Below are 24,858 nucleotides of genomic sequence, written 5' to 3' on the forward strand. Positions count from 1 at the left end.
GGCAACAGAAATGCCCTCCTGTAGTTCTTATATAATATAAATTAATATCTCCAATCTGTACGGAAATATTTTGTTTGCTTACTAGCCTCCTGTCTTACATATTATTTTCTGGTCCAGATTCTGCAGCATTACTACAACTGTGCGTAACACATCCTAAGCCTAATGTTTAAGAGAGTTTTATTTAATGAACCTTAGTATCCCAAGTAAAAGGCTCAATACAATGAAGACAGTTAACTACCAGTGAAATAGGGATTATAGATGCAACTAGAACACAAAGCCACTATGTCAATGCAAGTATATGTACCTTCACATCTACAACAGACAATGATATTCATGCTAAAATACTGAGATAAACATCTTGGGACTGTATTTCCACAATACAGCTTACATATGACTGGTTGAGCCAATCTAAAAAGACTACACCACCTCATAAGAAAAGCTAATGTCTAACAGAAAACACAACAAAATATTGGTTAGCTCATACAGTGAAAAAAAAAAAAAAGCTTCATTTACTTGCTAGAAGACATAGCTTAAAACTGGCCAACCTCACTCATGTAATTAGCTCTATTGATTTCAAGAGCTTTAGACTGACAAACCTTTAAAGCGGGGTTCATCTTATCTAGCTGTAAACACGAAGTGGCTATCTCTGTGTGGGTTAGTCAGCTTAAGCTCCTTTTACAGCAGGCATCTACAGGTGGGTTATTAAACTTCGGGCCCCTTTACAGTTTGTGGAGAGAAGCAGGTGCTTTTATGGAGAAATCTAGATGCTACGTTGGGTTGAGTTGAGCCTCTTCCTTTACAAGGAATCTTGACACAAACTTTCAGTCAGCTAAATCCTTCTCCCACTCTCCATAATGCTCATATAAGGGGAGTGCAAGTGAAAAACAGAATGCTTTTTAAGGTTTAAGGCAAAACAAAACAATGCATAGCCTTTTGCCTTTCTTTTCTACTCTGAACAAAGACATCTCTGAGTAGGAAGAAAGATAAGCAGAGCTCACACTAGACCTGTGGAGGCCCTTTTTAAAAGCGTCCACTCTGGGCATGGTTCTGCTCCTTCAGATTCTGCAGAATAAAGACTGTTGCTGTTTCAGAAGAGTTCCTGTAAAGCACTGATTTAAAATGAGTAATTTTAAAGTTATCATGCAAGATAATTGCTTACTCAAGCTAAACAAAATAGTTCAATGTTAGTGAGACAAATAGTCATCCAAACTGCTAACCAAAACCATATTAGAATTAATTTGAAGCATTTAAGTAGACACTTTCTTTAAAAATTAAGCTCTTGAATTTTCTTTTCTTGTTTCTTTTTCTTTTTTTTTTTTGATAACAAGAAATGAGGTTTTGTCATTTCCATGATCTTTCCTATCTTCTATGCTTTCATGCAAAATCCAACCATTTAGGGTAACATTCAGCAGACTTATGCAAGGAATTAGCAAAAGACCCAAGTACATTTAATTGTCACTGGAGTATTATTACAAAACTTTGCACTGAGGTAGGTTTCAGTCTCATGGAAACTTCCAGGAAGAAAAGCAAGTGGAGAAACAGAAGCCCCTCTGCAACACTGGGACTTCCTTGTCTTCCTCTTTCCTCTTACTGGACAACACCATACAATATAGAAATGGACAGAAATATTCTGTTTTCCTACTGATAATCTTAGTTCAACAGTTGCCTAGAACAGCAAATCATGATGAACCTCATACATGCAAGCAATAAAAGTAAAGAAACATTAAATGCATGTCACGCCCAGAAAACTACTCTATACACTGTACCCAAGCTACAAACAATGGCTCTATCATACATTCAAGGCAGAAGAAATTCAATTCAAAAGTCAGCTCCAGGCTAAGTACACATTTTAAAATATATCCTGGCCTTCATCAAGTCAAAGAAAGGAGGGACAGACTCTTGGCCAAGTTTGTGGATTTGGTGGGTTGGGTTTTTTCCCCTTAAGTTGTGATTGACTTAAAAACATCAGGCAAAATTCTAAAAGATATCACAGTACAACTACTGATTTGATTCAGTAAATGTACTAGGATGAAAGCAAGCTCTTAGTATGTGTTTTGCTCCATTTTGTTGTACAAATACATTTGCGTGTGGGTATTTTTCTTTCCTTCTTCCTCTCAGCTGCACAAGTAAATAAAGATGTAGAAACGCTACGCTGGAATTCTCTCTCAAGATGGTTATTTCATAAGAATGTTTTTCAAAGTTCATCTTGGACTTTTTTGCAAGGGAATAAATGCATTTTTCCCCAAGGTGAATGACTAACATTTGCCCTCTCCATCTTAACTGGCACACAGGGATAAGCTGAACTCATCAATTCCACTATCTTAATAAATTTTAACTATGTTCTGCACACACTTTAGTTTTCTTATTCTTACATGACTAAGAAAGGAAAACTTGTAAGAAGAAGGAAAATACTACCTCTTCATAATAATCCGGAATATACAGAATAAACCACCCAGGCTTTTCTGTATTCATAAAAACTCAACAGTGACTGCTCCAGCCATAGCTTTCCAAAAATTACCCAAGGAACAGGCTACAAATTGGCCTGGAAAAACAACAGGGTCAGAGTGGAATTTATTTCTACTAAAATGCATAGTGGAGCAGATTATACTACTCTCATTCATCCTGACTACTTCTTTATTAACCAAGTCAGTAGGATTGCGGGAGTCAGTAGGATTAAAAAAAGTGTAAAGTACTACGCAATTCAGAAAAGAAAGTATTTTGTCTGGAAAAATTCCAGGTTCAATACAAGGAAAATAAATTGAAATAAGTAACTTCTAGTAGGGCATTGTGCATGATGGGAGGTTCATCTAATGCAGCATACCTTTTCCAGATTAGAAAAATCAAACATGCCAATCTTGGATGCTTATATTCTGGAGAATCATTATGGGAAACTCTATGTGTGGAAGAAGAAATGGATGTACAGAATGAGCATTTCCATTAATTAAATTCCTTTCTAAGTAAAGTCCATTTATTAAACTCCCTGAGCACCTAAAACTCAGTGAAACTTAGGGGTAGACACCTTTGACTTGGAATACTCGCTGTGAACTGTACAGAAGCACTTCTGGAGTAAACGTGCAGAACAAAGAGCTGACACCCCTGACTTTTCTTTGTACCTTAAGGCATACAATAAAGTCAGCTGAAGAATCGATAGATTGAATCATTCCATTAGAAGGAAAGTGTTCGAGGAACTGAGGCCATTAGCACAAGCTTAATGGAATTAAGATATTAACAGAGTAAATGGCAACCCAGCTCTTCTGTAAGTTATACTGCAGTTCTGAGCAAAGACCATCTTAGTCAGATGAAGGCATAAGGGTCAGTGTTTCAGGGATGTCAGAGGCAGTGGGAGGACGGAAAGAGTTTTTGCCTTTAAGCACACATTAGAAATTGGTGATTCCTGGATAGAGATTTATTAATAATTAAACAGAGCTTCTGGGTTGAAAAACCAATCAATAATATACATTAAGATCAGACATTCCTTGAAAAATTGGCAAACATGGGTTTCAGAGGTTATGTATTCACTCATAAGAATTTCTATTTACATCCTTCATATCTGTCATTACTATATCAAATCAATGCTGACCTCAAGATTTTTTAAACTAGTTCCTTATAGTGAGTGTTATAAGCTGTAGTCATTTACAAACTATTCCTAGTTACCTACCAGAATTTTCTTTATCATTCCTCTAGTCAAAGATTTAAGGGTTTGTTTTGTTTTGGGGTTTGGGGGGGGGGGGGGGGGGGGGGGATCTACATGTAAAGAATTTAATGAAAGTGAAATTTTAAAAGAAAAACAATTGCCTTCTCTCAGTAAGTTGCTAGGCAATTCTTACTAAGGCATGAATCAAATTGGCTTTTACTGTGGTAAGTATAAGCCTACCCTAAAGAACAGGAATTCTTGTTCACATATAGTACTACTACAATTCTTAATAGCTTTGTTGCCTTTACAGAAATTTTTAAGACTTCGTTTGAGGAAGTTCTAACAAGATATAAAACCTTTGCTATAGCACTAAATTAAATTACAGGAAATCATAGAAAGTATATGCTTTACAAAGCAACCATACTGTAGTCAGCAAATAAAATAAGATTTTTTAGAAGTTTCAGTCATTGTCAAGACAATTCATAACTCTACAAAAGCTTGCAATACAAAGTAGCAGAGTTGACAACACCAGAAACTGATGGACTATGAGAGTTTCCCTTGCTATGCCAGGCTTCACAGTTGTGGGGTTTTTTTCTGAACAGGAAATGGTAACACTACCCTGCAAATGTGTCCGCTTAACCGCCTTGAAATAGCACACACTTTCAAAAAGGTGGAATAAAACTACCTCTGTACCATAAAAAGCTGCTCTCAAAAAGAAACACAGCACCTTTCTTGCAAATCCTTGTTTCTTATTTACTAATTTAAAAGTATAAGGTAGTATTCCTTGTGCAATGCAAAGCAAGAAAAGGAACTTCATCCAACCTAGTGACAGAAAAGAACAGAATGGCCCCAGTCCCAGTGGCCAGTCTCACTGCCTATATACAGAACTGTCACAAGGTCAACTGGCATTTTACCAAAGCAGTTAGCATATAATTTGACCCTAAGCAAGAAAAGATAAATACGTCCTCTTACAAAGCAGATTCCTAACAAAAATAGAGAAAGAATTTCCATTATCGAAGCAAAAAATGCACTTATTAAAAATGTAACAACGCTTATCTTCCTGCTGCAAACATTCTTTCAGCAATTCTGTTCATTGCAGAGGGCCCCAAACAGTGCCAAGTTTCTGTGCTTTGTTTCATAAAAATATTCATACACAGGCTGATTACAATGTATCCCAAACACAATTTGCCACGTAAATATAATGACTGATTGGATTTGACAAGCCTCCTTCTAGAACAGTAAACACTGAAGCTTTTGTTTAGGGATATTAATCAGCTCAGCAAGACAAACGTGTCACCTGTGCCAGAATGAAAGAAAAATCATCCCCACCTGCTGGTAGAACAACCACCAGTAATATCAAAATGAGGCAGGACCATTAATTGAAAGAATTAATCCAGATCCTAGCTATTCACAGTGGCAGGCTTTCACCAGACACTCATCTTTCCTGTAACTGATCACTCTATTAGCAATAATGATCCTGCTCTAATGGCTGTGGAGATCCAAACTGAAACCTGGAATAGCTTTCTGCAAATTACAAACTGCAAATCCAGATAGATCTTATAATTCCCCTCCAGACTGGTCCAGGGGCCTGCATTTGCACCTTAATACAACGCGAACACAGTGTTGACTACACTGAAGATACCTTTATGTCCTATAAAGCTGATTTTAATTTAAGAATGAATAGAAAACACAGATGTCAGGGAATAGTACATCAAACTTTTTAACTGCAGCTTGGCCATCAGCAAGTCTTACTCACATTCTTACCTTACTCTGCCCAGTGGTAAAGAACATTACTAAAGATCTGTTCTCAAGCTCACGTTCCTGTAGAATGGCAATGATTATGTAAAAATCAACTGGCTAACTTTAGTGGTGAAGTAGCGCTCTGAAGTATGCCAAAATGCCATCCTCAGCTGTAAAATGCTTATTTATTATAGGAGGGTATCATACAACCTGAGCAAACAGGAAAAATCTTCAGATGGTGAAAGAAACTACTCTCCATGAATTCAAACATTGAAACTTTTATCTGTCATACCCACCTAGGACCACAATTTGAGGCTTTGCAAGCCACAAAGGAAAGTAATTGAGAGTAGCTGTTCTACCTTCTAAAGCGATACATCTACACATTCCAACAGCAAAACAAATCCTTTATAAAGTATTCTGCAGACCACTGAACAACACATCTGCAGATTTTTTTCCCAAACTAGGCCTTCTGAAGTTTCACATCTGTTAAATGTACATTTTTACATAGCTGTTACATATATACATATACTCATAAATATTCATGAGGGCTTCACAACAGTTTCTGCCTAGAATGATTCTTTTTATTTTCTACATCTTTCTTACTAGTCAGAAAACCTACCCACCTCCAGGTTATATGTGTACATACCAACACATACACTAAAGATCTCTAGCATGATTATCACATACCAGTGAGATTCTGCAGCAATAGGTGTATCTCAGCCTAAAGCCAGCACTACCAGAGAATCAAGTAATTAGCCCATAGGACAATGTATGTTTTGACATTTCCAAGCTTGTAATAATTAAGTCCAAAACCTGTCAAAAGCACACCCCTTTCCACTGACTGATGCTCCCCAAGCTCTGCAAGTATGCACATGCAGCGTGGCAATTTCCCATCTAGATTTCACTTATTTTTACATTCTCATCCTTGCAAATGGGGCCACAGGCTCCTGAAACTAAGACTAGAGTGGTGAAGAACCACCTTAATGGTTCACTGTCCCACTCCCAGAGATGCTGGATTCCAACAACCATTCTACTTCCTAGTCACAACCTTTAAAAGACCATAAGATCTCTCCATCATCAAAGGAAATCCTAAAGCTGAGGAAAATGGACGACCAGCTCAGAAGATACTCTGCACAATACATGAAGATAGCAAAGTACGCTTTCAGTCTCATTTATTAATACTGGTGCTAATTTTGCTGTGTCCCAGTTTTTCACCCATCTGCAATCAAAAATCAGTTTAGCTGATAAAAAAGCAAATGTGCTGCAGTACAAACCAGGAAGCTGCAGTCATATAAGGAGAATGAATAGTCCCTTATCTACATAGGAATTCTTTTCAAGAAGCTTAGAAAGGACCTAGGACACAATTAAATAAATCAGATCGCTGAGCACAAGAACTGATAATGCCAGTTTTCCTTTGGACTTACTTCTGGGGTTATGTGAGCTCTTTTGAAAATTTTCCAATGTTTAGGAAATTATTGGGGGCAGGCAGATGTTCTTTTCCATGCACATCCTCTGACAGCGAATATTAACAAATGGAGGTTTTCACCTGGCACAAGGAGAGTTCCTACAGAGTCTCCCTTTATTACCTGTGGGAGACTCATATGGATATAATTATTTCCAAGATTTTTAAAGTCTGATTCCCGTCAAAATGACTACTAGATTCCAAGATACTAGAAAGGTAGACTGATGAACAAAACATTGTTTTCTTATTAATTCAGATTCAGCAGTAGAAGATGGAAAGGTTATGAGATAACTCAGTAGGTATTTGATTCCTCCTTTTAATGCCAATATTACTAGTCATGATTTTAAGCAATTACATAATAACCAAATTTTATTGTGTGAATTCCTCAGCATTTGTATTAGTTGGTCTTTACCTCTAGTTCTCTTAATAGGAATAATTATATAGCATGGCAATATAGTACATTTACAACTTTCAAGTCTGATAAAAAGATTGTATCCGAAGTCAGCAAGTAAGCAGGCATTGAAAGTAAACTGGCCACAGGCAGACACACCTCCACTGACATAATGGAATTATAACATACTGCTGACACAAGCTCTGAATTTGTCCTAGAAAGCAACAATATTTAGTATAACTGTCAGCCCTTGTGCTCTAGACAACCATGTAGATTTAATCACTACTGAGTCACAGTTCAGGCAGCTGCTGAGGCAGAAGTAGTACACAGTCCGGCTAACTGCATGCTAACGCAACTACTGATAGCCACCAACTTCACAGACAAAAAGCCCACCTTCTGTGACAAGGAAATCACTCCTCTCCGGATGGAGTGACACCTCTACCCCGAATGATTCAGTCCAAGACAAACCAAATATCTGTCTGTAAACATAAAGTTCATTTTATGTTACTAAATAGTAGGACAGCAGTGGAATCTAATATTCCATCATATCACAGTTGTCCAAGGAAGCATCAACATCCTCACAGTAATTTTTAAATTTTCTGTTTATTTTTAAAAAATATTATGGACTATATACAAATATATTTATATACACATGTATACACACACGTACATAAGATAGGGAAGAAAAGTACTGCAAATGGTGTAACTACCAGGGTGTCTCTCATCTGAATTGTAACACCAGTAACGCATGTGGGAAAATTCTGAGGTATGCCTTAAGCAATTTAAGAGATTTTTTTTCTTTTTTTTTTTTTTCCCCCTCCTTGGAAAGGTAACATGGATTAAAGGAAGTTAAGCAGTCGAGGCTTCAAAGTCACTTACGGAAAATTTTTTCAAAACAAATCTAAGAGACTTATAGAAATGGGATTTACAAGTTTTTAAAAAATATTATAATGAAAGCCTGCTTCTCTGACAGCCATGAGTTTTGTCATCATTTCTAATTTGAAGGTTTTTACTCAACGTCTACTGATTTGACTGCACTTTTTGTGTCAGGTAAAAGGCAGTGCTAAAACATGTCAAAACAATCAAGAGCCAATTTAAAACATATTTATAAACAAACTCTTTCCGGAAGTTGCATACACCAAACAACTGGGAAAACAACTTGCATTCAGACCTTCGGGTATTTGTTGCAAGAAGTTGTCTATGTGGGGCTTCACAACTGAGGCATTCAAAGAATGGCATTCTTCAGAAAGCAGAAAGGAAGCGTGTTGGACAAACAGGCTGCTTCCAGACTTCTGGAAAATGAGTTATAACAAGAACATAAGGAGGCTAACCTTACCCTCAAACACACAAGAAACGGGAGTTTAAATTTTTAACTAAAACCACAAATAATGCAAATTCTGAGCTTAATTTGCACAACTGGAAAGAACCACACACACAGAAGCCTGAATAATTTGGCAGTATCACAATAAACTCAACTGTTTTGTTGATGCATGTATGAGTCCATCCTCCATAAAGGTACTTGGGGGAGAAGGGCAACTGCCCACATCCACCCTGTCCTTTTCTCCCTTTTCAGAATACAAGCGAGTTTCCTGGTTAAGCAGCACACAGTTACTCTGCCTGGCAAAGAATAGCAGACTAAATAAGAGGGGGCAGACATTTATCTTACAAAAGCTTTAGAGTATTTAGACATTTTGTCTGTGAGAGAACCTACTAAAAACCACCCAATCTATATATACAGCATGTTTGTTCTATACACGGAAAGTGTGAACTGAACAGCGACTTAGCTATCTTGGAAGAAGGAAAACTCACAAATTTGTAGGTAATCCTAAAGAAAGAAAATATGTTGAAGTGGAATTAACTTGAACACAAGTTTCACAGAAAGACATTCTATTAGAAGTCAACACTAGAGCAAGATCATAGTTCCTTTGATGAGATTCTTCAACAGGAGCCTCCAGCACCATGGAGGAAGTCTGCCACCACTTGCAAGGGTTAACTGTTATTTCTGGTGGTTGGTTTTTTTTTAGGAAAGTGGATCAACTTGATGGGGACAAATGAATTTTCATTCCCACTTACGCTATTTGACATTGTAAGTGCTCATTGAAATTTGGCTGATTACATAGTTTAACATACCTTTTTAACAGCCCCTTAGTCTTTTTTCAAAAGTCTTTGTTCTTTTTTCGAAGAGATAAGCAGCACTGGAACTCCTACACATTTGCAAGAGACGTCCCATGACTGAACTTACCTTTTCCTAACCACTTTTATCCATAGGTTCCCAAAGTCCACTAGCCGAAAACTCCGAACTTATTACAATACAGGTCCACAATGTTTAAGGAGTAAGGTTAACACAGAGGTTAAAATAACACTCCTAGAAAACAAAGTGACATGAGCAGAGTTTGGCAAAATGGAAGAAAAAAAAAAAAAAAACAACAAAAAACCAACCCCAAAAACCCCCACCAAAACCCCAAAGGAAGTCATTATGCTCTTCACTGTACCATGAGCACATCCTGCCACATGGCACTGCTACAGTGTTTTAAAACTATTTAAATTCTCATCCTCATCCAAATTTTACTTGCTTGACTGCAACCTTGTTTGTATCTCTAGTTAACCCGTTTTAGTTTATATTTTGGTTTTGGAGCCACTAAGGCAAGCTGTAACAAAAACACTGCTAGACATGAAATATCTTGAAAACAGGTATCCCGCACAGTGCTGGGAAAAGTTATGTAAGTTACACAGCCAAAACACCATACTCAGGTTTTAATTTTTCTAAAGGTAAGTATAATGATTGATACTTTCATTTGTCCACTTAAGGAGAATATAAGACTTCCCCTTATGAAGTTTGAACTGAAAGAGGTGAAATTTAAATGCGGAAGTTTCTTCAGCCAGGGCTTCTACTCCCAGTGTTACTCACACTGTTTGAGGTGACTGCAGGTTCCAGACTCCACAGAAAAGGAGGGGTTGTGCCAGAGCTGTTGAATATCCCATCAGTTTAACTCAAGAGGGCTAACTCCCATCTTGCTGCTTTCACTATTCTGTGGTGTAAACTGGGAATGACTCAAGCACTGTATTTATATAGGTGTGCAGTTCAGTGAGAAGAAACACCCTACAAAGAGGGAGCTTTTGTTTATCTTCCTTCCTAAGAAGCAGCAAAAACCTTACAATCTATCATGTTTAAATTTCAGTCTTCAGAAAATTATTGAGCTTCATACACATCATGTACTGAACAAGGGCATAAGTATGACTTTATAAAATTGCCTTTTTTTAAAAAACTAAAAACCACAGCTACTCATTCTGATGAAATGAGTAAGACTTCTCTTGAGTTTATTTTAACTTCAGTGAAAAGGGTATTTTTTTCCATCCTGTGTTGAATTGGCCTTTGTAGGTAGATTGCTTGAATAAACCCTGCTTGTTGGATGATAATTGAATGAGCTTGGGGAATTTTGCCAGTTCCAGGTGTTGAGAAGTTGGGAGAAAATAACATCTGTTCTCATCAAATAGCAGAAAGGCAAATTCAAAGTCACTCTTAATAAATTCATAGCATGAACATTAAATAGACAGTAAAAGAGATACATTAAAATTTTTTTTTAAAGTAAAAATACGCTTTTTTTATTAGCTTAATGTAGCAAAGCTAAGCTGCTGCATCCTACATTGTTATTTTATCATTTTTTTCTGTCATACTTTGCACTGTCACAATTTGTCATTGTGGCCAAAACTCTCACATTCTCTGCACCATGTTCCTTGTAAAAACAGCCAGACAATTACATGGCTACACACTGACACGCAAGAACAGCCTGGCTAGCTAGGTGCTAGCTAAGTACAAGTTTTAAAAATAGACAGCAGCAAACACACTGCAAAGTATTTGCCATTGCCTGTAATTTCACACACTATTTTACATAACCCCTTTAATGATCATATTATCTTTTATACTTGTCGATACTTTGATTCTTCTTTCCCATCCCCTTCTTTATGCTTCAGACCCAGTTGCTTACGTGGTGATATGAGAAAAGTAACTCCATAGACGTGAGACAAGTAAAAGCCACCCTTCATGATTCCAACCTGGTCTGTGGGTAACCAGGGCAGATTTCTGAGGCAGCAGAGGGGACAGAGAAAATGAGTTATTGCTTTTTATACTGTTCTGCACAGATCATTCCGCTCACTTCCAAGCCCCACAATACCTCAGATGTATGAATTACTGCAGCATGGCAATGACAGCAATTTATGCAAGTCCAACAGAGGACAGAATTTAGAGCAAGAACTTTGAGAACATTCACGCTGACTGAGAACTCAGTCCAGGGACCCTCTGTTATGTGGAAAGAATGTAATTAAAAATAAAAAATCTTTCTGTACCTTAAGGTTTTTAATGTAAGGGAAAATCTCAAGACAGAACAGCCCCTACCAGGACCTCCTTGGTCTCACTTTCACGTAAAGACCTCTTATTTCTTTAGTAGCAGAAAGGGTGCAAATGCATAGTACCTGCATAGATAGCTTTACTATTTAAAGTTTCTCTTAACTGGACAGTTAAAATGATAATCCAATTGCTGGAAAAGAAAATATCCAGAATTATCTTCCATTGAATCTGTGCCAACACACACAGTATTGAGTAATCCTTCCTCCCTGTACTTTCTTTCGCTAGGGCAGCTAATCAACTTTTTATGGAAGTTACATGGCATTCTTACCTGGCAAAACCAGCCACAAAAGCTAGGTCGAACACACAACCTCTTGTCTTAACCTGCCAAGAAACTTATTCCCTATTGTTGTCCCAACACTGTGAACATACTGAGAGTTCTTACTCATATAAGCATGTTCACAACTTCAGCATAGCCACGCACAACCTAAAAGCTGCTCACACAAAGATAGTAACAAAGTGTAATCAGAAAATCACTGGTGAGTATAACAAAGTATAATTTAAAAAAAAAAAAAAAAAAAAAAAAAAAAATCACTCTCCATGATCATGCCAGTTTTACATTTACTACCTCAACAAAACGTGGGGGGATGGGGATTACTCTACAGCCTACACTTATGTCCATAGAGTTAGCAACTGCGATCAGCATGTTTCACTGCTGGCAGCCACACAAAGAGTACTTTGGGCCAAATGGATACAGGTGGTAAACACACAGCCACGTGGGACAGCATTTGTAATGACACTTTTACACTACATCATCTGGTACCTGTGTGCCTTTTTGCTGCAGTCAGTATCTTTCTCCATGGTTTGAAGACAATACCAGTATTTGACCAGGTACTACAACCTTTTGCCAGACTATAACAGAAGCTTTTGTTTTCCTATTCGTCCCAGAACACAATAGGAACACTCTTTAAAATATCTTTAGACTAAATTTTTTTTTGTTCGTTTTCAGGAATGTTGCCAATCTGTTTTTAGCAGATGGTTTGCTATTTAATGTCTCTAGGCAAGGCAGAAAAGCTTTAATCAATAGAATCAAAAGAAATGTTGAGAAATTACATGCAATTTTACAAAATCAAAGGCATTTCCTACATATTGTCAAGCAGACAAAAATATATTGACATGCTGTTACTGCAAGGAGCCAAGGAATGTTTCACACATTAGGACATTAAATTTCCTTTTACGTGTTTTCAAGTCTCCAGGCTTCCTCATAACAAGGAATTTTACTCTTTCATAAATTTAAAAAGTCTCCAACAGCAGCTTATTTCTTAATTATGAAAAAAGAATCCAGGGCTGAACCATTAAAAATCTACCCTCAAGAGCTAAAAGTTGCAACATAAAAAGCTTTACCTTTACTTACTTCTTCAAATGAGAAATCAATACTGTGGCTCCCCACTCACTCTGACCCAGTATTCTACCTGCTTCTACAGCAGTCAATCATCCTGAAAACAGTCTCCACTAATAAGTGATGAAATGTGCAGGGCTCAGTCTAGCCATCAGCTATTACTCAATTACTGCAGAGAGCACTAACAACTGTCTGAAAACCTAATTCTAAACACACTTCAGGCAATACTTCTGTCCTTTGCATTTCCAGACTGCAGGAGTCTGTTCCTGTTGCCACCATACTCAGATTTATGCAAACATGCTCCCATTTGCTCTAATCAAGTTCTTGCTTCAGTGCTTGTATTACCATTTACAAACTCTTCCGTGTCAGTCTGTATCAGGCAATGGTGAAGACCCTTCTCGCCTTCAAGACAAGACATATGGATCCTTAGTGTAACCATTAAAAACACATACATACATTTAGAGAGATTATTATTATATAGAGAATATTTTTATATATATTTCCATATTTATTTGCATGCAAAATTTTTTCTCAGTACTTAAATGAAAATAGAGTAGTAGAATTAGCACTATGAAAGTACTTTTAAACTATTTTAATGTAAGAAAGACATAAGCTGTGCTGAAAAACTCATGTATGCTGACAGAATTTTATTTATATTAAGTACAACAATAAATCAATAAGATAAAAATGTTTCTATACCAAAAGCATTCCTGTTACAATGCCTGCATTTAGAGAAATGAAAGCTCAAGTGGGAATGATCTAACCAAACGTAAGTCTTCTGTCATCATTTTGCTACTGCTTTTTCTGGCCTTGCTGCTTTTAGTGCATAAATTCACTAGTCTTCCTGGCATTATGTACAGCTTTACACATCCCTTTAGAACTTGGGGGGGGGGGGGTTGTTGTTGGTTTGCTTGTTTTATGTCCAATTTGAAATTAATTTTAAACTTATACAGCTTTACAGTCATATGAAAATATTAGCTAAACACAAGCTTAAAATATGTCATTCAATTACATCTAAGTTTAATGATGTCACAATCCTTTATGGCTGACATCATGTTGTGAAGTCATAGAGTACTAACTCTACTGCCTCTTGAAAAAACAAAATCAAAACAACAATACCTGATTACAATATTGGAGACCAATAGCGATACAATTTTGGTGCCAAGACCAGTATCTTGCTTATGATACTCTGACTGTATGCAAGCCAAATATTTCTTACTTCATTAAAGATACTATGTATGTTTTAAAAGGTCTATATAAACTAAATCAATTAGCTTTACATCTTGCATTTTTGAATACTAGATTTGGGTTTAATTAACAAGCCAATATTTATAATAATCCACTAGATGTGTAACTGGTTTTGAGAGTGACAAGAAAATAAAAGGCTTTCAGAACAGAATCACAAATGGTGCATCACTTCTTTCCACTCCATAGAAACTCAATAGCACTTGTTTCACCAATTTCAATAACACTAGTGGAAACTCAATAGTTTCCACTCAGTAACTGTAGTTTCATATTAACTAAAAAGGGACAAAACATTCAGGTATTCTTATGTAGCCTTTAGCTTTTCCTGTACTTCTCTCCTCCCTCACCCTCCTCATCCTACAAATTGTTACACATGAAGTGAACACGTCTTCTAACCAGAAATACCACAGAAATTACAGCATACCACTCCCCCACCCTTCACTTGAGCTACTTAAAATATTCCTGTTAGCACAAGTAGAAGAGGGAAACGCTGGCATCGTGTGATCATGCAATAAACTGCTGGTAAAATTATAAATACCTCAGAGAAAAACAAACAAATTGAACAAAGTTATTTTTAAAACTATTCTGTGCTCTCTTCTGCAAGCCCTATTTATTCTGTGCACAGAGAAATCCCAAAAGGTGTTTTCTCTAACCATAACTTTATTGCAGTGATAATCCTGTAATGGATGGGTACAGACTCACTGAGTCTGCTGTGCTGGAAAAGTTTAACTGACAGTTTTTCTTTTACCTACGGCATGCCAAACCTTCTTGCAAAGCCTTTGGCAAGTCGTGACTCGATGCAGAAAGAAAAGCTTCAAAGGAATTTGAATCCACCATGAAAGCAGGGACAAGTAATTCACTGTATTAGTTGGATGATTCATGAAATAGATCTCTAGCTAGATCCAGATTACATATGGGCAAGTAACACAGTCTAAAAATCTATATTAGCTCCCTAAAATGAAGACTAGAATGACCACTTATCTATGAAGAAAAAAACAGAAATACTACCTCTTCTTCTTATATTCTTCAGAAAGCTGCTTACTGAAATCCTCTTTTCTCAGAGATCACCTGTGACAGTTCTAATAAAAGGAAAATTCAAACATTCACATTTAAAATAAGGGGTTTTATTTAGGAGGTAGGAAATGGCAAAACCAAAAGTACAATAGGATTTCCACACCTCCACCAACATTACTGACACAAGGTCACCGAGATCATGAATTTTCAAGATGGAAGCAGAGAATTAGGCAATTATGTGGTATTTAAGAAGTGCTAATTATAACATGCACGTTGGGAGATACATCTAATCTCATACTTCAGAGCTCATGTCATTCTCAAATTCCTATCAGCAAGGCCAAGATCTACATACAGCAGGAGAACAGATGCAGCTACTACACAACACTGCAATGTTTGCATACTGCAGGATTCACACATTCTCTCTGGGCTGTTACTAATGGGAGGAAAGATGACCTTCCGTCTGATTCATCTGAGCAACTCCAGCAGCAAATAAACCTGCCACCAACAGTCTGTATAGATTTGGCCATATCAATTCTCTACATCCCTCTCCTCTGCCCAGCTCCAGCAGATCTTATACACGGAGACGAAGATCTCCGAGTCAAGGGTTCTGCTACACATTTGTGCAGCGCTGATCACAAGACAGCTGGGATTTCAGCTAGCTGCCACAGTGTTACTGTCATAGAAATAACAAAATTTTTTTTTAAATCATATGATGTAAGTGGAGGATACAGTAAGAATCCATCGTAGACTTGAGAAGACACATTCTGGCATTTCAAAGACAGAGAATTTCAAGGAAGCAACCTGGACCTTCCATCTCCATATTATAAAAAAGAAATTAGAACATTCTCATTCGTTCATTTTCAAAGCCAAGTAAAGGAGGTGCTGGAGAAATGTAATGGTTACAGTCATGGTTTTGGCTCCTAAAGATCTCTGCCTTTGCCTCAGGAAACTCAGGATATCATGTTAAAAATAGCACCTTTGGTACAAAACACCAGTTGAGCAGGGAAAATTTATGAAGCAAATGGAAACAATGTTGTTTAACAGAGAACTCATCTGCACTGCACAACTGTACTCAGAACAGATTTAATAGTAACAGCAGCATGAAGACAGAGCATTAAGTTTCAGGTACCTGGCAATTTCAGTGTCTACTCAGTGTATCTGTCCACACTGTCCCACCAAACAGCCTCTCACTGAGGTGCTTCTCAAGCCCCTAAAATAAAAGAGCCCAGAAGTTTCCGGAGAGGCTACAGAGGTAGCCTCTTTGAAGGCCAAGAGCAACACAGAAAGATTCCTCCACAGGTGATGGAAGTGCCATTGGACTCTGATCACAATACAGCTTAGTGGACAAAACAAGGAAGACTAGAAGACATTTTTAAATACCAAAAAATAAGGGAAATTAAAAGGAAAATAATGTAGCAGAGAAATGAAAAAGAATTAATCTCAGAGGATGCATGACAAGATATGAAGTTACTTTTCACTTTTTTATGAGAGAAATCCAATTTCATTAAAGAAGTAGTTTTGCTAGTTGTGGACCAGTAAATTACTTCACTTATTATCAACAGTCACACAGTATCTGCTCTGGACTCAGGGACAATCCCAAGACACCACAGCATGCTGTACTAAGTGCAGTCTCCAGTCTCTGGGCCAAGTGTAAACAACATCATCTTACCAGTGCAATAAATGAGGACAGCCGTTAACCAGTTAAAGATGATTCACGTCCCATTATGTCCCTTGCCACACTCCACACATTAACAGCTGATGATCAAGTTCCTGGGCTGTTCTAATGGCAACCAAGGATTCCACATCATCCTTGGGAAGGCAGCTAAGCCATCTCCACAACTGCCACTGCTGTCTCAAGATCCGAGCCCAATATTCACTTTTTTAAATCACCATAGGTTTTCTTTATGTCTCACGTCTCTAACATTCAGATGGATAATATTAGCTTATCCCATCACACTGCAGCTTATGCATACTTTCATAGTATAATGTTGATGACAAGACCCTTCTCTTGAACACAAAATTAAATTAAACTGCTTCTGTGGCTTGTCACAGGCAAAGGAGCAGTGTTAGGTAGAGACAGGCAACAACTTCAATCTTTTGGCCCTAAAGACAATGGAGAAACCACATAGCCCATCCCAGGCTCAGTGATAAAGAAGTGTTTGTAGTCTCTTTTTATAATATAATGGAAAGCCTCATATTTGCAGACATGCACTTATAGGTCCAGATCCTGTACTACTGGATGCAGAGTACTAGACTCTTTCATAAGCACTCAGCTCATGCAAGAGAAAAAAATAAACTACATCAGCCACAGACGATACTCTGGGATGCAATTCTAGAGTTTTGTCCCGCTCCTTAAACAGAGAGAGTAAGTATCATTAGCATGTAGGAGCCACCTCTCCAAACACAGTCTTGAACTCAATGTACAATAACACTCTTGCATTTATTTCAGAAATAAAGAGAGTGCACCTTGTGTACAGATAAAGCCATCTTTTTCTGACCCAGTAAACAAGAACAGGTGTATCACAGCATATGGCGGCCATAGCACCACGCTCCTCTAAGCAAAGACTCTTTTGAGTTTTAGGCCCTGAGAAAAGTCACAGCTCTCACTGCTCTCTTTGTCTGCCCCTGTAGGCACAACAGTTAATTGGCAGATCACAATCAACCCCAGGCCCCAGTATGCCCAAGTGGAAGAGTGTTTTTTACATTGGATTGCTAAGGCAGATATTGCCATGAGAGAGTGTGATGCTGGGAACAAGCTGATCTCATACATAATACACAATTCCCAGCAGCTATGTGTAGGTCTTGCTTTATGTTTCTTTTCATATGTATTTATCTAGATTTTGGTCATATAGATAAAATCACTCGTTAGTACTAAAATGGGCATAACAGTCTAGCAGAAAGTCAAAAGATCTAAGTTCTAATCTCTGCACAGCTGCAGGCTGCTTGTGTCAACCTGAGCAACATTTTCCAAAGTGACACCTAGCCAGCACAAATGAAGCAATGAGCTGAGTCCAGAACTTTAAGCAGAATAGCTATCTCCATCTCTGCACAGCCCATAAATCATCTGCTCAAAGATTGTAGTACACAATCCGCTCTTTCCACTGAAGCTGTGCCATTATGCAGAGATAACAAATGTCAACAAAAATGAACTTTTTCAGAGAGAAAAAGCAAAATTCTCTAGCTGAGCAGTAAAAGAAGTTGTGGAGGGCACAGAAGTCACAGCTCCCAGCCTCTGCTTCCAATTCATTTTTTAACCTTTTGTTGAAGACTTTCATGTGAACTACAGAAATTGCCTAGATTGAAGGAAACAGAAACCAGGTCAATTCCCTTCCCAACTACAAAGCTACCATCCACTCTCACTTTGTGGCCAAATAAAACTTTTCTTGTTTCTGACTCAAAAGACACAATCTCAAAAAAAATTGCAACTGGAATGCTTTTCCCATTGCATAAACTCAAAGAATTAATAGAGCGATCTAGCTGACAATCGGGGACCATGGGGGAACCACAACCCATACCTCATTCTGAAAAAACAACTTTAATCATTAAAGGAATCATTCAATCTCCAGTAATAAAATACAGTTACCTTAATAAGGCCAGCCTACCACTCCTCAGCTTTGGCCACTGCATCCTAACTATAGCAAAATAAATCCTCGGTGGAAGAACCACCAGGAAAGAATACAATTAGAAGAGAACTAAAGATACTAAAAGCACAAAAAAAGTTAACTTTAATAATGGTAATAATAAATTACCAAGTTGTAATCAACATAACCAACATCATTAATTCTTCAGTAGATGGTCCTTGAAATACCTGCACCTCCAGCAGTGCTTGAAACTTTATAGCAATTTAGGTCTTCTAGCTGAAATCACTATATTAAAGTTTTCTTTAGTGCACCCATTCCTAAGCACGGAGGGACATGAAAGTTAAATTCAAATTAATCTGCACTGACATGCAGCAATCTAGAATGACTTGAGAAGTCACAGCCTAAACTGAAAAAATAATGGGATTAATCCTGCATGTCTTACATATCCAAGTAGTTCCTTCTCTTGCAATTAGTTACATTGGGACAGCAGGTCTCTCTGCTTATACAGAGACTGCGAATATAGGGCCCTCTGTAGTGCAGCAAGACATGTGTTCCCAGGGCTACTGCCTACTGCTGATTTGTTTCTCAGTAAAATAAATACACTGCAGTGCGTGATAAACATGCCTAATTGCTTTTGAGCTTGACGGAAATAAGCTGGGGCGATTTAACAATTAATTATTTCCAAAAGGAAAGTACCACAAGAATAAGAGACATGGTGGAATGGCCATGAGAATCCTAGTGAGCCTGACTTTATGGAACCCAGCTAGCTAGCAGGGCTGCAAAGGATAGCTATCACAAACCAGAGGTTTATATACTACATTCTTCCTCACGTTTGAGATAAATAAATAAAGGGTAGAAAATAAAGGGTCGATATCAAACACGGAATTTAGTTACCCAAGCCTTTAGATGGCTAAAATTAGGAATCTTGGTTGACCTAGTTCCCAAGCTCAAAATACGCCATTTCTGAAAGCAAATCATTCCACCCTAACACCTGTCCAAGACAGGGAATGAATCACATGCTGGAGATTTCTCCCTCCCACAACTGACCACAGAGAGTGATTACATACCCAACTACAGGACAGCTAACGTTAGCTGAAGTAAATCCACAGAGCAAATCATTCTAAGCAGCGGGTCAAGAGAGAACACATACAACTCCTCTCTTACAAATTTTCCCAAATAAGTCCACACAGCACCTGACATTCCATTTATGACAACAGATGCAGCAGCTTGCAAAGATGAGGGACCAAAGTCCTAGTACAACACAGATGTCTTGGTAATCATCCATTGATCTTACACTAAGAATTCAAACTGGTCCAGAAACTACGAAGGCTGAAAAATATTAAAATGACATTGCATAAGATGACAAACAGGATGGCATGCATGAGGTGTTTTAAGTGATATCAAATTAACCATAGCATAGCTTTTCAAGAAGAAGGTTCAACTCATCACCTATGACAGCCTAAAGCTAGGCTGCAGAAAACAATAAATTGCTGCCTTCTTGCTAGTGTTTTTCCCATTGTCATTGTTACAAACTAAGTATATGATTAAGAGCAGCCTGCCTGCTCACATGATCTTCCAACTGCACATGCAACTTAGGGCAGTTTTTTAGTGACAGAGCCAATGCACGATGCATTATTAAGACGAATGAGGCATTGTTACCTGTCTGAAGCACTCTTGTATTGATTTGATAAATAAGAGTGTTTGGGGTTTTTTGAACCAGTATGTTCCTTGTGAACTCAAGAGAACATACCATTTTCAAATAAAATTGAGGAAAAACTAATTTCAAATCCTAGGTTGGAACCACAGATACTTCATTTAATACAAAATTCATTAACTTTAGCCATTTAAAGTATACTTTCTGGTAATAAAGCTCAATAGTACTAGATAATACATGTGCCACACACCTTTGTTAGACATAAAAAAGGACTGCATTTTGCACAAAACTATCCATTTGGTCTTTTCCTCGCTTTCTTTCACACACATAAAAACACACACACACGCAATTAATCTCAAAAAATACACCATCGTGCTTGCAAACTCAAAAGGAAGTAGAAACTAGAAGTTTCTCTCAGTGAGTTGCCTGCTAGCATAAAACACATGCCTCCTACTGAAGTCTGGGGGCAGGGGGGGAGAATCTCTTTAGTACTAGCTGGGTAGCATTCACATGTAATTAACACCATTATCACAACACACTACCATAGAAAAGCATGCAGGTGATCATCATTGTAAAAAGGTAAAATGATTTGACCAAAACCATCTTGTAAACTGTGGCAGGCCGCAAGCCAAGAATTCACGATTCCCAGGCTTAAGCTCAAGTTCCAGCATCATGCTTCCACTCCACAAAATACTTCTTTCTGTGGTCCACATTGCCCAACTACACTGCAACGCTGCCAGTCCTGCCCCAAACTGCCTATCACAAAAGTCACTATACAGACACATGACTCTTGTGCAGCACACCCATAGGCTACATGACATAAATTAACACATAACGAGGAAAGAAGGAAGCAGAGAAGTACCATACAGGCAGAGCAGACACACATGCTCTTATTCCATTTCCAGCACCCAGAAAATTTGTGCAGAGAAATTATTATCCTTCAACATTTGCAGAAGTGTGAATACACAGCAGTGTAAGACGTACAATGTGGCAGGTACGTACTTGTGCATTCTAACTTTTCAATTCTTGGCCAATACCAGTACAAATATTTCCCTTTCCATACTGTTTTTTCCAAACATGAGGCATGCATACTTTCATTCTCTCTCAGCTTCTCTGATCTGGAAATCTCTTTGTGGTGGTGCATTTCTTTCCCCCTCTCCGGGCTGATTTATGAACTCGGGAAGGCTCACTAGGCCTTAGCATAAGTGTAATGAGTCAGACAGTTAAGCGACCCTTGACTGTGCCAGGAACTCTTACACAGCTAACACAGGGAGATACGCTGTGCGTCTCAAGGACTCCCGCTGCCCGGCAAAGGCGGGGGATGGGAGTAGACATGGCCAGTTCTCAACCTGCAGCCAGTTCTTTCTCCTAACAACCTTGAGACATTACAATCCTCCCCTGACAATCTTGGAGCATCCTGTATCTATGTTTTGAGTTATTCTCAGTCTCGGACTTTTCCAGCGCAGCTGGGATTCTAGAATTTTGTTAATGATGAAAGTCAATTATCTCCCAAACCTATAAACAGTGGTCCTAAGTGAGGCCCTTTCAGCTCTCCTGGACTGCAGCTGGCTGCAACCAGCATCTCCGAGTGGGATGCCTCTCACAGCTCACAAACTTTCCTGTTTGCAAAAATCAGAGGTCCGTCGCCAAAAGCCAACACAACCTGGGCTGATTCTCTTCACTCCTTGAGGCTCGACTCTTTGCCCGTTGAGACAAATGCCGAAGCATTCGACATGAATATTTTCCCCGATCTCGAGGGGAATTTTTAGCAAGTATACCTCTTTTCTCTCTCTCTTTTACCCTGTTCTATTCTCTTATATGTAATTCTCTCAGTGTCTTTAAGCATACATGTGTACTAACTTGAATAGTCTACAGTAAGTTATAGCAAGTATATTATAAGATATTAAGCAAGTTATAGCAAGTACATTATAAGATATAAGTTATTAAGTATGTTATAGCAAGTATATTGTAAGATATAAGTTAATACTTTCAAATTTATACTTAAATTACTGTTGTGATTTTTATTCAACTGTGAATGAATTTCAGGCTGCTATTATACTCATAATCCCTTTAGATATAAACCATTGCCCAAGTCTGGGACTAGGAGTCGATCCAGCTGCACCTAGACTCCAACGTGAGTTTAGAAAGCAAGGGGGTCTTCTCTGAACCACATGACTCAATGGGAGGGTCTCCCTTACCCTTTCCCACATTTCCTTTTACCCCATTATGTTTTCAGTCCCTACACACATAAGTTTGGTTTGATTCTGACTTAATTTTCCTGTGTGCATTTCATCCATGTACTAAGTAATAGAGTAAACCTTGCCAACGAATTCTGTGAAGTCACACTTCCATACAAATCTCTATTAAATAATTTTTCTATTGCTCATACAATTGGGAGGGGATTCTTTAAGTGATCCGAACCTCTCTCTCATTTGTAAATTCCCCCCACAACGCTCTTTTCAGTCTGATAGTTTTTTTGCCATGAAAATGTCTTTTTAAAAATACTTACTTAAAAAAGTGTTTTATATGAAGGCACCTCATATTCCTTCTCATTTCCAGGACACTTGATAAAATATTACAAGACTGCAATTTATACGCCAAAGGAATTCCCAGATGGCATCTAATTAAACAATTCAATCAGAAAACAAATTAAAATGAAATACTAGCATAACCCCATGTGTAAAATGACGCAGTTAAAGCTCTCTGGTATTTGCAGGATATCCTATGGAATGCAATTCTATTACCCTTGCTAATTTCATGCCTGTTCGGCACTGCAGAACATCTGAGCTATTGACACCTCTCCCCAACATAAAAAAGAAGTGGTCCAAGGAAAAGTTTAATAGGAAACTAGGGATAACCCTTATAATCTTGTCCAGAACCATTACAGCAGCTGGTTTACCCAATTTATGGTAATGAATCTCAAACTTATAATTTCTTAAAGCTGACCTTCAAGCTCATCCCAAACCCAGTCAAGCTTGGGATATTCCTTCCAATGACTTCGTGAGTTTTGCACCATAACCCAGAATTCCCAGCATCTCACAGTGTTAAGCAAAATCTGATTAAAGTAACACCTTATTGTGCAATCTCTGCCACAGGAATCCCTTGTGAACCCCAGTTATTATGATCTGGCAAGTAAAAGTACAGAAAATCCACTTAATGATCTGTGATATTTATTTTATTTATTTATTTATCTATCTTAAAGAGTAAGTGGCTTCAATAAGGTATGAGAACTTTGTAAATTTTATTTTTTCTCCTAAATATATTATAGTACTTATTACCGAACTGTTCACGTAATTATTTTCAGAAGGCTCTCTTCAACTTTCATACAAATGTTATTTAAGGAAAATATCTTCTGGTTTGGTTTATGCATAGTGACAAAAAGTCACAAAAAAAGTTTATGCTCTAATCCATGCTATACTCTTCCCTGATTTAAGTATACCTTTCTCTACTACTCTGAGAAAAACTACTGACTGAAGGAACATGCCGATACGGACATTGTTATTCTCCTTGAACAGAAATAGGAGTATTTAAGCTTCACACCAACAAACCTGAAGGAGTTATGCTCCAGCATCATATGGAAAGTGAATTAATTTCATGTATCTAACTCTTAACAGCGCCTTTTGAAAAATCTCTGCCTTCATACATGCTTCCACAGTGCACTCCACTGGCACACAGACAAGAATATATCTCCTTTTAAAAATCCATTTCAGGAATCAAGAAAAACTTAAGGACTGCGTGAGAGAACTTAAAACTTGCAAGAGCTGCTATAACTCATCCTCCAGAAAAAAAAGTAGTATTTTACTAATTTACCCAAGATGACAAGACTATCTGAGAAATGAAAGGATATACAAACTGAATAGTGATGTGTCATATTTTTTAAAATATTAATACAAGTCACACCAAAGTAGCTGGGCTTTAATAGTGCTGCAAATTTATGAGTATTGACAAGCAGGGGAAAGCCAATTCATATGGGATTAGCCATCCTGCCTGCTCCACCTTTCTTGGTATTCCCAGAAGACCAGCTGGCCAAAGCTGCCTGGAAGCGAGTGAGATTATTTTTTTTTGCACTGGTGATAGCCATCCTTTACCAGACGGTTTGCTCTCCCTTTTCATGTTTAGGAGAGACTAGAATTGGGATTTGAACATTCAGCGGAGGTTATGCAGAAGCCGAGAAACACGGTCCCTCTAGATTTTTTTAAGAGCTCTCACCTACCCCCACCTTCAACCTCCTCACTATCCAACCCACTTAGCAGACTGAGGGAACGACTGTATGATGCCATGCAGATGATGAAAATATAAAGGAAGACACTACAGATCACCCAGCAAAGCAAACTCGTATAAAATCCCAAACTCCCAGGAAATAATCATATTCTCCCCCACTGCTCGCCCACTTCAA

General features: G+C 38.0%; 1 protein-coding gene across 9 annotated transcripts in view; it reads right to left on the bottom strand.

Annotated features, from left to right (window-relative positions):
* Positions 1-24,858, bottom strand: part of GALNT18 (polypeptide N-acetylgalactosaminyltransferase 18) — a 249,088-nt gene that overhangs the window by 222,689 nt on the left and 1,541 nt on the right. The gene's annotated exons all lie outside the window — the stretch shown is intronic.

This window comes from Haliaeetus albicilla, chromosome 16, assembly GCF_947461875.1.
Source record: "Haliaeetus albicilla chromosome 16, bHalAlb1.1, whole genome shotgun sequence".
NCBI lineage: Eukaryota > Metazoa > Chordata > Aves > Accipitriformes > Accipitridae > Haliaeetus > Haliaeetus albicilla.